This window comes from Cygnus olor, chromosome 14 (genome assembly GCF_009769625.2).
Source record: "Cygnus olor isolate bCygOlo1 chromosome 14, bCygOlo1.pri.v2, whole genome shotgun sequence".
Classification (NCBI taxonomy): Eukaryota; Metazoa; Chordata; class Aves; order Anseriformes; family Anatidae; genus Cygnus; species Cygnus olor.
Genome location: NC_049182.1, coordinates 6,051,364 through 6,065,525, shown reverse-complemented (window position 1 = coordinate 6,065,525; position 14,162 = coordinate 6,051,364). Strand labels below are relative to the sequence as shown.

Sequence of the window (14,162 nt, the reverse complement as noted above, 5' to 3'; positions counted from 1 at the left end):
CTGTAGCGCTGCTTGGGGTTGTTGCGCCCCAGGTGCAGGACCCGGCACTTGGCCTTGTTGAACTTCATGCAGTTGGCCTCAGCCCATCGGTCCAGCCCATCCAGATCCTCCTGCAGAGCCTTCCTACCCTCGAGCAGATCGCCACACGCACACAACTTGGTGTCGTCTGCAAACTTACTGAGGGTGCACTCGATCCCCTCATCCAGATCATCGATAAAGAATATTAAAGAGAATGGGGCTGGGAGGGGGCGTGAGGCTTGGTGGGAAATGTAGTGTGGGGGATGCGGGGCTGGGGCCGCTGGGCACGGCTGGGGAGGCCCCGGGGGGGGGGCTTAAGAAGGAAGGCCCAGAAGGAAGCTGGGCTGGCTGGGGGCAGCCAAAGCGGGCCTGGGGCCCCTATAGAGGAACCCTAGGCTGGGGGCACCCTTGGGGCACCCCAGGGACCCGCAGCAGGTAGCGGGGACATGCCCGGGAGCCAGCCCAGGAACAGCCTGGGGGCTCAGTTAAGGGCAGATGTGAAATGGGGTGTCCCAGGAGGGGCCGTGACCCCTTCCACCAGCCCCAGCAGGCATTTGGACTACCCAGCGAAGAAGATGGGCGGATAACCAACGGGGTGCGGGCAGGGCGGTGGTTATCGCAGCACCATCCTCTATATTTTCCTGCTGTGAGGGGCCTCGCTCCCAGAGCTCTCCCGAGCTGAGTCCTCTGGGCTGATTTACTGTTAGATGGATGTGAAGCTGCTGTGAGGAGCTGCCCAGGCATTTTTGGGCTAAAACTAGCAAACAACGAGAAGAGAAGAAGGAGCTCCTGACACGGAGCAGCTGTTGGAGAGAGGCTGCGTGGCAGAGGGGCTGCCCTGTTACCGCTCCCCCCTTCCCCGTGCTGATACTTTCCAGGAAAAATCTGGCTCCCATCACTTTGGCAGAGGTTTATTTTTGGAAGGTTTAATAATGTCCACGGTGCGCCTGTCACTCACTCAAAATACAGAACCTTTATTTGCATTTATAGGCAAGATTAAATATAAAACTGGCCCCGCTCCAGCTGGCTCCCGCGCCAAATTTCTTTGACACCAGCATCGTCCAAAACCGTAAAGCCACCGGCCAGGTGGCAGTTTTACAGCTCCTGTAAACGGAGCACAGACCTGGCTAGTCCTTTCTGGGGGTGACCTCCGCCGGCACAGATGGTCATTGAGGCTCAGGGTAAATGTGGACGCTGCAGCCCTGTGAGGGCGACGGCGTGGCTGGCCGAGACAGCGTCCCCTTGCTCCGAGATGACCCTCGCACAGAGGTGCAAGGCTTGATCAGCCGGCAGCCTGGTTTGGAGACCCAATTCTCCTCTTCAGTGGAGGGGAAGAGCCAGGCAAGGAGAGCATCCCAGGGCAGAAAGCCCTGAAGTGTGCTTCCTGTGGACGTTAAGGACTGGGACCTCTGGAAATGAGGTTGGGTTGAGATTCAGCCCCTGTGATATACAAAGGGCACTGTCTGCTGCAAGTTTATCGATGAACAGATTTTGACCCACTTTGATGTGGGACAAGAACCATCTGCAATGGTTTTATACCTCCTTTTCTGTTTGTTTTGTCTATTAAAAAATAAATAAATTCCTAAAACCAGACCAATCCTCTTCCACCGCTATCCCTGCATACTCCATGGTGTACAGGAGCCCCCTGAGCACAGGAGGGGCTGCCCATGCCTTGGGCAGAAAGGAGAGCCTCTTTCCTAGGCAATGAAGCTCTCCCAGGAAACGACATATGCAAAAGGAGTCCTGTGTGGTGTAGGGAACTGCAAGAGCACTGCTTAGTTTGGTCTGAATGCAGGAAGAACGGGACATCTAGCGCTGGGAGAAGGGCTGGGAGAAGGGCAGGTGACCGAGCAGCAAGTCATCAAGATGACAGAACATCCAGCTGCAGAGACAAGGGACGGTGAGCACATTCTGGTGAATCACAGGGACGGATAACACGGGCAGACACATTCAGGCAGGGCGAGGGAGACCCTCAGAGTCCTGCAGGGCTCAGAGGATGGGCTGGGGGCGTTTGGCCAGGTTTGAAAAAGACAGAGATGAGCTTAGATGGGGAAGAACACATTCAGGAGGTGCTGCTCACAGGAGAGGCAAGTAGAATATGTTAAAGCCCAGAGTGCAAATGGACAAATGGCTTTTAAAAATATATCAGTTTTTTTTCCCGGGTGTCTCTTTGCAGGTCTGCTGCAGTTCAGGGTCACCTGAGTCCAGAGCTCCATACCTTCAAACCATGGCACCCTTAGCAAACCGCAGAGCAGAGCCTGGTAGTAACACAAACCACTTGAATGAACAAATCTAAAATATATATATATATGTTGCACCACAATTACAGGTAGAGAAGGTATTTGAGGCGGTTAGTAAACATGCCAAATAATAAATACAGTTATTCAGCCAGCAAACAGCTGCGTGATTATAAATAGGAAAATTTACCTCAGTCCAGAGCCAGCTGAGACCCAACAACATACATTTATTAAGCAGCGATGTTTTTGGGGGCATTTTTTTGCAGGGATGTTGAAAATATTTTGCCCACTCTTTATTTTAGGAAGGTGAAACGTCCCTGGTGGATTTCAAAGGCTAACCTCTTGGGTATGCGTTCTCCGTGCCAAGACACTGAGTCACGAATAGATGGGAGGAAGCTGTGTCAAACCCAGACGGGGACAAAGCGGCTGTAATTTGGGAGCCAGCTCAGCTCCGTCTGCTAACAACCGCACAGCCCCGTCCGTGCCCTCAGCCCTGAACGCCGAGAGCTTTGCTCGCTGCCACTTTCACATGCTGTTTGGTGATTGCTTGGGGTAAAGCTTGTCCGCGCCTATTCCGTTCTGAATGACTGCCTGTGTCGTGGCCAAAGCCGGGCTCGGGGAGCGTGCTAGCAGCTGGAAGCGCTGCCCGTCCTCTGCCGTGTGGGAGCCGACAGGCTCTGAGCACGTCTGCTGGACCCTTGGGCTTGCAGGGACACTTTTCTGCTCTCTGCTGCTCAAGCTACAAGCAGCGGCTCGAGGGATTTGTCCTCTTACAAGTTTGCAGCATTAGCGCGATGTAGCCGTGGGGGACGTGTACTCTCATGGCTGGATGTTTTTATCTGGTCCTAAGTTAGGGGCAATTTTCAGGCGTTGCTTCTGCCCATGTGGTGCTGGAGAATGAAGGTTGCCTTGAGCAAAGTGAGGGGACGCTGTGATCCGTGGGGGTGCTGGGTTATTACATGACATCTTATGGGGTCTAGATGCTTGGGGGTCCCAGGCTGTTTGCCTGAGGACATTTCTGCCTCCTGCTGCTGGTGGTTACAGCGTGGTGGAGCAGAGATGACGGAGAAGTGCTCTGCCTGCTTCTCAGCTGGAGCAGCTCCTCGCCTCACCCATCCCACTGATCCTTCTGCCTCGCTGCCCAGCAGGGTCCCCCAGCCAAGGAGCGGGCTGGGTGGCCGGGGACAGGAGCCTTGTCACTGCCAGCAGGCAGCTCGGATGGGTCTCACACTCAGAGCGCTGGTCCTGACCACGAAAGTGACCCAAGTTGTACCCCGTTAGAGGAAGGATCATCGGGGGTGCTTCACACAGCATCTCTAGGGCGGCTGCTCCACGGGACCCGCTGCCTTGGCTGGTCTGGTGCCTCGGTCCTGCGTGTGCTCCCTGCTGGGGTGTCGCAGGAGTGGGGATGCATTAGGGCAGGGACAGTGCAAGAGGGACAGACAGAGCTGGGAGGAGGGCTAAGGGACAGGGAGCAGAGGAACTGGGAGCACAGAAGCCAAACTAGAGTAGAGAGAGAAGTGGGGATGGGGAAAAATCCTCATTTCCAAGGGAAAATCAGGCAGGGAAGGGAGGAGGCAATGGAAAATGAGAGGAGAAGGAGAGGAAACGGCCAAGGAAAAATAAAAGCCACAACAGTGGCTGGCTCGGGGGACTTGGTTTGCTCCTGCCCCGGTTTGCCAGCCCGTAGCTGGCGTTGCTCAGCTCGGGGTGCGCGGGCAGAGGGTTGCCAGGTGCTGCTCCGCGAGGCTTTGAGTCAGCGCGGGTGTCAGCAGCCCTCGCTGCCATGCCTGGGGGAGCGGCGGGGGCTGCAGCCCGGCCCCGGGGAGCGGTGGGGGCAGAGGGGTCCGTGGTGAATTCCCCTGCCCTCGTCCCACGGGGTGGGCTCGGGCTTGGCGAGGAGCCGCCGCAGAAACAGCCTGACTCAGGAATCCCGTTTTCTCCCCACTTTGTTATGCTGTTCTTCCCCGCCCCACCCCCCCCCACACTTTTTCTTTGTCTGCTAATGTGCAACAGATGGGAGGAAATGCCATTTTAAATGCCACAGCATCCTGATGAAACGCGATGGGTTATGGCAATCTCAGATGAATCACGGCATTGTTTTGTGTACACGTCCCCGCTGCGGCTCGGCCTCGCTTGAGCAGCTTTCTGCCTCGGGTTTTACAGGCACAGCCAGGGTCATTTAGGTGTCCACACCGGTGGCAGGTGCCCTCCCGGACCGGGGCGTTCGAGTCACGTTAATTAATTAACCAGCCACATTTCTGGAGTCAAAACTGAGCCCAGGGGGCTTTATTGTTGGCAGAAAGAGCAGCTAGTTTAGAAACATCTGGTCTGCACTGCCTTCGGGTACCCAGGGGTTATAAATTACACTAAATTCCCATGTTGCGTTTATAGGATTTCCGCACAAGGTGCAGAAACTCTGTCCCCAGGAGGAACGGGATCAGGAGAAACAGCAGAGCTGTCCCCAGCGCCTCCAGCTTCGCCCGTGGTCCCTTTGGGAAGCGGGGCTGTGTCCCCAGCCCTCGTCCCACAGCTGTGCTGCCGGGCCGGATCTGCAGAGCCAGGTCTGCCGGTGGTTTCTGTGATGTGGTTCCGTGTCGCCGGAGGTTTGCTTGGGAAGATGGGATCGTTTCAGCCAAGCGATCGGGCAGGCGTCGAATAATATTGACTCAGTGGCAGGCAGCCTGCTGCCAGATGAGAAACAGCAGCTCAGAAGTGAAAAGATATATATATACACACACATATCCCAGCAGCTCCATGACCCAAACCCGTAGTGACCCAGCCCTGTTAGTTTCTAACTAATTAAGTGTGGAAAAAAGTCACCCCTCAGCCTGCAGAACATAAAGCAGCCTTTTAATTTGGGTAGCTGCAAGAACAGATTTGAGAACTCCAACGAGCAGAAGACGTGACATTAAAATTTGGTTGCAATATGCTTAATTTTAACAATCTAGATTGGAAATACATCTCTGGGTATGTCTAACTGCCTGCGTGTCTCCTGGCATGGCAGATACTCGGCGCTGGCACTGAGAAGCCGGTAGCATTAAGCCGTTTAATTTCTCGTGTCTGTATTAGCTCTAATACGCGTTGCTGGAGCAAGCAGAAGGGTTGTTAGCATTAATCAGCCCACATCCCACCCCTGCTTTCACCCAGGCTGCTGCTCGGGGCTGCTTTGTGAGCGTTATCCTCGTTAAAGGGCCTGGCAGCCCCGAGGCGCAGCGGGGCCAACACCAACAGCCCGGCAGCCCGGCCGTGTTTATCCAGGTTTCAGCAGCTCTACCTGGAAGGAGAGGGAGAGGGGCCGTGTTTGCCTTCACGAAGCCAGGGGTTTGGGGGATTGTTTTTTCCCCCTCCAGGCCTCCTTTGCTGATTTAAATCATGTCAAAAGCAGGAAGAGGAGGGGAAGGAGGGAGCGGGACCACGCGGCTGAGAGTGGAGGGGGAAGAAATGGGGACTGTGTGGGGGTGCTTGGACAGGAGCAGTCCTGGCTCCGTCAGGGCGAGGGGCTGCGTGCTCCCGACGTGCTGCTGCCCTGCACCATGGCTCACTGCTCTTCCAACCGCCCTGAGCTCACTCCCCTGTTTTTTCAGCAGCGAGCTCCCCTGTTAGCTTGGCTGCATCGTATAACCTCACCCTCGGGTGGTCAGTCCTGCCCGGCCCCGGGGTCTGTCCCCAGATCCTTGCCCATAGCCAGCACCTGCCCCCCACTGATTTGCTTTGAAATCCCACAGCGAATGGTGTCTGGGAGGCTGGGAGGCAGAGGAAGGGGTGTGATTGCTTGGGTCACGCAGGGAAGGGTGCTCCTGGGGACATCACCATGTCCCACTGCCCTGGCGTGGGCACAGCCACGCGCCAGCACGGAGCCACAGAGGTACGGAGGGCTGTCCTCGACTCGGGGGAAAGCAGGAGGTGAGAATCCAGCGGTGGATTATCGGGTGTTTCTGCTTTGTACGTTAGCATCCCTTCCCGGTCACTCTCGTGCCTGACCATGGCTGCTGGGAACGCCGAGAGGGCCATTAAGGAGCTCTTGATGTGCGTTTATTTCGTTCAGCACATCCTGAGTGCCGTGGTGAGAGCTTCAGAGACATTCGTTACGGTGATTGCTTTCCCTGCTCGTTAAGATGGGAAAAGCCGCAGTGGTTAAGGGAGGGGAGTGGACAGATGCCAGATGCCGTAGTGCTCCGGACAGTCACGGCGGACCCTCTTCCTTCCATACGTGTCTTGCCCTGGCCTCGGGAGGACGAGGGCAGTGCTCCGAAGGGCTGTGAGGAGCACGGCCTCCCCGTGGCGAGCTCCCCATGACCAAATGATGGCACGTTCAGGGTAGGCTCCTGCAGGCTCCATCTCCGAGCCGTGCCTCGTACAGCGGCGGGCCATGTCCCCCTCCTGCCGGCACAAGGAGGTCTGTCTTTCTCTTACTGGGTGAGCTCTGGTGGGTCAGAGCCCCCCGCTGGCTCCAGCCACGTTCTCCAGAGTGATTTTGATGTACCAGAAAAGCTCAGGCTTCCCGCAGGAACAACTGGCAGCTGTCTGCAGCCTCTCTGGCCATACCACTGCTCCCTGCTCCCTCCCTGCGAAGGGGAGGGGGTCGTGGTGGACGCACACCATGAGGCACGGAGATGCCTTGACCCCACTGGTCACTGGCTGTCGTGTGCCCTCAAACTGACCACGTTGTGTTTAGGATCTGAGCTGGGGAAACGGGATTTTTGTGGATCATCCCACCCGTAACCAACCCGCCCTGGAGGCTCGGCTGATCCTGTCCCCTTCTCTCTCCAGGTAGCTCCAGCTCTTGGTCTGCAGCTCGTGCAGAAGTGACCTGGGCGGTGGGACACGGCTTGGGTCTGCACCCTCCTGACAGCGTGGGCTCCTGCAGCAGTGACAGTCCCCATCCTCCCTGCCCTTCCGAGGGGACAGCGCAGCGAGAGCTGCCTGCTATCTGCCTGTGACAATAGTACAGGGGGACTGCAGAGAGATTCCTGCCTTATCTTGCTTGAGGGTTACTGCAGCAAAGGGATTTATTTTGGCCTTTCTGCCAAAAAATGTACACAGAGATTCCACCGAAGCACATATATATGTTTCTCTTGGAAGCAGACAAAGCTCTCGCATCCAAAAAGCCCTGCACTGTTATTAATCTCTGGGGTTTTATCCAAGTTTCTTTAGGAATCTGGACATACTTGAAATGGCTTTCAGATAAAGCTGAATGACTCTCCCTCTCTCTTTGAGGCTGGTGTGGCCTGATTTCCTAGCCGAGCGTTGAGTGGGTTGGGAATGGGTTGGGAGATTTCCAGCCACCTAAACCGGGGAGGAGGGAGCCTCTTAAAGCAACCCAATCCAAGCGGATCGCGGGCACTTTTCCTGACCTCTGCCTGGGAGCGCAGCAGCGTGCCATGGGCTATCCGAACCAGGGGAAGGCTTCCTTGGCCAGTGTTAAAACCGATGGGCAAGCAATTGCTATCAAGACACAGCTCACATGGCAGGCGGGTGCAGTTTGGAGAGCCGGGCAGAGGTGATGCCCCAGGGCTCCCCAAGGTGAGCACCCTCCCGAGCCCCCTCGGAGCGTGGAGCCCCCACTTTGGGCCAAGCTCAAGGCGCTCCCCAGCCGTCCCTGGAGCAGGGGCCCTGCCTGGGGACACCTCAAAGCCACAGCAAGCCCGTCAGCCACAAGAGGGTGACAAAGTCCCATCCTGCGCTGCGGTGGCCCTGGACAAACCTGGGGATGTCCCCAGCTGGCACAGGACAGCAGCCCACCCTGGGGACCTAGCTGGGATCGGGTGACCTGAGGCTCTTGGAAAATCCTTGCTGGAGTCCTCAGTCCGAGGGAATGCTGGCTGGAAATGAGATCCTAGTACTGAGAAGCTGAGGACTTTTTTTTTTTTTCCACCTGGCTTCAGTTAGCATCGGTGCTGGCATCAGCAAAATGGCCCGGTCGCCAAACGAGGGGAGAGCTCCCAAAGAGCGCTGCTGAGGGATCCTGGAAGAACGGAGACCGGCTCCTCAGCAAGTGGCCAAAGCCAGCCTGCCCTGCACCTCCTGGCTGCCTGCAGGGAAGATGCTGGGACCTGGGGACACGGCTTGGCGGAGGAGCCACCCAGGCTCAGACGGGGCTGGGACACAGGCAGCTCGGTGACCGGGGTACCCCAGTGCCCTGGGTGGCTCATCCCGGGCACAGCAGCAGAGCCCAGGCTGGGCTGTCACCCTGCACAGGCTGCAGCCACGGCCGTGCCCATGCTCTTGGGCTTCTTGTGGTGCTTCGGTCCCACGGGGACCCTCAGGGCAAGCAGTGGTCCCCGCTGCCCGTGCCTGTCCCCTCTTCCCCGTGGTGTGATGCGGGCAGGGAGCACGGGGCTTCCTGCACACTGATCTGCTCCGAGTGCTCCTGGAGCATCGCCCGCCTGTCCCAACAGCCCAAGGCACCGTCCCAGACAAGACTGACGTGCTCTGGGACTCCTCCAAGGCCGAGTCTCCTCCTCCACCGTCCCAGGAGGCCAGGCAGCGGGTGTAGGCTTGGCGGCATCTCCGGCGAGGAGCTCCGGCCAGCTCCCCGTAACCTCATCACGTGGAAAAAAAGCCAGCAGGAGGGTGGCCCGTGCCAGGCTCTGATCTTATCTGCTGCTGGGCGGGGAGCAGCCTGCTGCTGGCCCTCCAGGGCCGGTCACTGCTTTCCCACGGAGCTTTGGGCTCCTCTGGTTCTGCCACATGAGCGTTTCGATAGGGTACACGGGGAGGGGAGGTGCACTTGCAGATCCCCTCGCTCCCATCCTTGATTGATAGAAGGACGAGGGGAAAAAAAAAAAAAAAAAAAGCCTGCTCTGAAAAGGGAGGCGTGCACCACCTGGACTCAGGTGCCTTTGCTCAGGTGGAGCAGGGGCTGATCGCACCCTGAGGGTGTGCATGGGACAGGCAGCTCCTCCGTGGAGCGTACGCTCCAAGGAGATTTTTCTATTTTCTCTTTAAATACTAGAGCTAATTAGACGCTGCTCATGAGTAATCGTTTGGACTAAACAGTCTGGTTTCATTTAAAGTGGTCAGTAGGAAAGGCCTCGTGATTCAGTAGGAAAAAACCTTAAGAAAGGCTCCTTCTCTTCCAGCCTCCCAGGGGCGGCTGTGGGGAAGTGGGCAGAGGTGGGGTGAAACCCCACCTTTCCTCGCCCGTGCCCGGGATCTGCTATAAAGACTTCCCCGGGGAGAAGGAGGGAGAAAACATCGCCTCCGTCTGCGGGCAGGGGTGGGAAGATGAAAGAGGGGCTGGTTACACTGCAAACAAGGCGGCCGCGGCGTGCAGCTGCCCCCGTGCTTACAAACAGTCCCAAAGCAGCATGCAGAAACGCCTGCTGCCGCTTCCCCGGCCAGAACCTTGAAAGCCCACGGCCGATGTTAACGACCAAGCCGCACCGCGCCGAGTTTTACAGCCCTCGGCGAAAACTGGGACGGTAAACCTGCCCCCGGCGTCGGCCGTTAAGCTGCCCTCGATCCCACAAAAACCTCGGCAAATTTCGTGTTGACTTTGGCCGCGCGGGCGCCGCGCTGTGTGTCGCAGCGCCTGGTGTTAATGGCAGGGGGATTTTCGAGGCCCTGGCCGCGGCGGTGCTGCTTTGGACGGGCCCGTGGTGGGGAGAGGACGGGGGGACCGAGCTCCATGGGGAGTGCTCAGCACGTTTTGTTGGCTTAGCTGATGGTGAGGAGATATTTCCCAGCAGGGCGGGCAGCAGGAGTGTGGGAACTGCAAGGGAGAGAAAGTTGGGGCTGGTGGGGCGAGGAGCCCCGGCCCCAGGTGGAGGGAGGCTCGCGGGCACCCCCAGGGCTCCCAGCACCCCCGCTGCCCCCCGCAGGATCCGTCCCCTGCCCCTGGCCGTCCCGGGGCTGACCTGCGCAGATGCTCCCCGTGTTTTCCGTGCTCGGCTCCTGTCACCTAGCAACTGTGCATCTTCTCGCACGGCGGCGTGAAATAAATGGTGCTGAGCAGGACCGCGATCCCTGCCGGGCCGTGCACCCGCAGCCTGCAGCGGGAGGCTGGGCTCGGGCAGCTCCGCGGGTGCCAGCCCGCAGCCCGCCGCGGGGAGCGGCTCCAAAACCCCTGCTCGTGCTTACCCCTTCCCCAAAGCCCTGGAGTTTGGGATCTGTGCCAGTCCTGTGATACCGGGTGCATCAGGAGGCGCTTTCTGCCCGTGCCACGCTCACTTCTCCCCCTTTTGGGGCGGGATCCCCGTCCCACCTCGACTGGGATCCTGGGGCTGAGCTCCGTCCCCTGCTTTCGCTTAGCGCCGTGTTTCTGGGAGCCGAACACGGGCAATACCTTTCCATTTATAGCTTTAGCGAAGCATGGTTGGATTCTGTTCCAGTCATTTTTTATCTTGACTAAAATGTCGGTTTTGAAGGCCTATTATTAGCAGTTTTGTATGGCTTCTGGATTACTGCGGGTAATAATGAATCACCCTCTGCAGCAGTGATATAGGTACTCTCAGTCTCCCAACAGCCACCCTGTAAGTTACGCCTGTGGCTGGGAGCAGAAAACCCCCGATGCTGATGGGTGGGCTCGAAATACGGCGCTCCAGATCCTGCCGTGCTTCGGTGCCAGGCCTCCCATCAGCTCAGCTCCAGCTCCTGGTGGCAGCCCCGAGCCCGTGGCTCTCAGGGTGCCCCATATCCCCCGAAGTGTCCCACACATCCACCCCGAGGCCTCGGAGAGGGAGAAATCCCATGCTGCACCCCGCTTGGCTTCCAGCCCCCTCCCCAAAACAGGGTTTGGTCTTCTGCAGGCTGGGCAGCAGGGGCGCGCCTGACCCTAACCATGTGCAGGTTTAGAGGGTCTGGGGAAACTGCACGTACTTCTAGGGGATTTGTTTCTAGTAAAGATCTCCGGGAAAACATACCCATGGGCTAATAATAGGGATTTTCTACCTCCAGCAGTGCAGGAGACGATGCACCCTCTCCCCTCTGATCCCCTTAAAGGGTTCAGTGGGCTTCCCTGTGGCCCCAAAGGCCTGGGGAAGGCACGGGCAGAGCCCTCCTGCCTGCTGCACCGCGGCACCACTGGGACCAGTGCCTCATCTTTGTCGTGTGTGTCCCTCGGGACAGCACTGGGGACAACGCTGGGGTGGACTCAAACAAATAAAGCTCACCCCAACCCACTGCTCTGCGGGGGGCCACGCCACAGCCCGCCCTTCCGTGTACAAATCTCGCCCTGCAGAGCTCAGCTGCAAGGGAAACGTGCTGAAAAAATCCCTCCTGGAGCTTTCCATTTCTGTGAAATCCTCCAGCGCGTTCCCTGGTAAACTCAGCTGATGGAAACTTGGTTTTCTTATTATTGTTTTGGTCTGGTTCCCATTCAGGAGGGAAGAATCTGGCCTCCAAAATTTACTCCAGGCTGCCTTTGCTGACGGAGCTCACTGCACAGCTAGGAAAGGAAGCTCTGGCAGTAGTCGTAGGGCAGGAGTCTTGGGGCAGCCTCCTCGCCCCTGGCTGAGGTCCGGCACCCAGGCAGGTCTCGGGGTCTCACCAGGACCTCCTGCTCCGGCTCACGCTGGGGAAGCAGCAGCGAGGTGGCTGCGTTACGGGGCAGAGGGGAACGCGGGCGCTGGAAGCTCTGGGATCCTGCCTTCCACCCCGCTAAAAGGGCTGTGGGCACCCTGGGCCGTGTCGGAGAAACTTGAAAGCAGCCAGCACACCACCTCCTGTTAACGGGGAAGGCTGATGAATAATAGAGTGGACCCACCCACTCTCACTCTAATCTGTCATGTTCTATGGAAATTAAGCCTTTCTCTTACAAGAAGGCAATTTGTGCTCTTGGCATCCTCAGCGAGAGCGAGCTCTTGTCTCTTCTGTGGGATTATTGGTACCCTTTGTATGAAGTTAATGCGCTGCCTAATTGGGCTCTTTGCCTGCTCTGGAACACTCCCCCCCGAGCATCCTGTGGGGCCGGGGCGGGCAGGGGACCCTCAGTGCCTCTTGCAGCCATCACAACATGTCTGGGGCCAGCTTTGTGCTTCGGGACATCGCTCCCCAGCCGTCCCTTGATCCCTGCCAGCAGGGAGCACAACCCTTTGGGAACAAACCCTGGGTAAACAGGCACCGCTCGCCCTAATGGGTTACAGGTGCAAGCCCGGCTGGAGGCAGGCGTGTTTTCCTTGCTCTGAAGGGGCTGGGGGTATAAACAAGCAGGGCGATGGGGCCATCCTGCTGTGAGCTCCCTGGGCAAGAAAGGGCTCCTTGTCTCCAGCAGGCACCGGAGTCAGGGGATGTAGAGGGTTTTGCTCCCCTCCTTCGCTGCGCCCTGGCGGGGAGCGGAGCCCGGAGGCATCCTGCTGCCGGCCCTCGCATCTCCTGCCAGCCCAAACCCACCGCAGCCTTTGAAGAGCCTGAACCTGAAAGGGGAGGCGGAAGGGAAAGGAAGGATGGATCCGAGGGCTGCCCGGCCCTCGGGAGCTGGGGAAGGGAGCGGGGGGCACCGGGGACAGAGGTGCCCCCGGCCATGCCCAGGCAGTGCCGGGAAGAATGGCTCCTTCTTAGCGAGCCAGGGGGAGGCTGGAGCCGATGCCTTGCGTGCTTTGGGGAGTGAGGAGCTTCTGTGTATCCCACGGCAAGCCGTGTCAGGAATGAAGGTGCGAGAGTCCAAAAGCAATAGGTTGGGAAAGCCAACGTCGGGGTCAGGCGGCAGCGCTGCCAGAAACCAGCTATGCTAAACGCTTAAATCCTTCCTTCCGCCGCCTCGGGACCTTCTCTGCTTCAAAGGGGGCCCTTGGAGGCAAGGGAACTGCTGTTTTGGGGGGGTTATTCTGGTAGGTGAAGTTCCCCCTTCTGGGGGGTAGCAAGGGCAGATTGGTATCAACCCAAGGAGCTTGAGCCACGGGAGCTGATGGGATGAGGCACAAACCCACCTGCCCACGGGGGCCTCTAGCTTTCCAGCCCAAACTGCCCCACGCAGGGATGTTCTCCACCTCCAGATCTGGTTCCCATCAGCTGGGACCTCCCTAGAGACCCCCGGGGCTGGGAAGCGGCAGCGGGGGGCACCTTGCCCACGGGGGGCTGGATTTGGGGTCTGGAAACTGAGGACCAGGGGCAGAAGGAGGAGGGAGAGCACCCAGGCAGTGTGGAAAGCAAGCCATAAGGCATGGGAAGGAAGGAGCAGTGCCAAACCCGCGGGCTTCTCTCCAGCTCGTCAGCTCCTCAAAGCAAGCACGGCAGTCGGGAGGGGAGGAGAGGAGAAGGCGGCGAGCTGCGGCTCACCGAGCACTGGGGTGAGCCGAGGGGACAAATGTTGGAGCAAGGAGCGGGGCCGATGGGCTGGAGGCTACTGGAGGAAGGGGAAGGAAGAAAGCAAACACGAGCAGGAATGTGTGTAACTCATTTCACGAGAGAATTCGCAGAATCGCTGAAATGTACCATCGGGGACCAAAAATGGAAGAAAAATTCCTTAGCCTGAGACAAGCTGACTCGTATTTAGAGCTTTTATTTCTCGTTTCAGGAGCAAGGGGAGCAGCAGCGTTTTGATCAGGAACAAACCCTGGCCAAGCCCAACATGTGTGCGAGAGGCCGGGGTTTGCGTTAGAAAAGGCTTTAGTATCGTGCTGAGGCTTCCGAGCGCGTCTTGATGATGGTGATTTTCAACTGCTCCAGTGGCATGGAGGCAGGCAGGGCACTGGAAAAGTCCATGTGGCTCCAGAACAAGATCCAAAGGTGTCGCTGAGCCCTGCCACGGCCGATGCTGTCCCCCTGGGATTCCTCTGTGCCCGATAACCTGCTGCTCCCCGCGCCTTCGGGGCGCGCATCGCTGCAGCCATCCCCGTGGCTTTCGCAATGCCGAGGGTTGCGTAAGCAGGAGCCGGTGCAGATTTGCCGTTTCCTCCTCCCCTGGCTCCAGCTTCCAGGGAGCAAATTATGGTGTGTGTTAAAAACCTCCGGGTTCCCGCAGGC

General features: G+C 58.2%; 1 long non-coding RNA gene across 1 annotated transcript; it reads left to right on the top strand.

Annotated features, from left to right (window-relative positions):
• The first annotated feature begins 2,378 nt into the window (after positions 1 to 2,378).
• On the top strand, positions 2,379 to 7,467 carry LOC121077998. The gene is made up of 3 exons (XR_005824409.1): positions 2,379 to 2,807; positions 4,650 to 4,819; positions 7,029 to 7,467. It is a non-coding gene; the product is annotated as an uncharacterized LOC121077998 (long non-coding RNA).
• Positions 7,468 to 14,162: the final 6,695 nt, after the last annotated feature.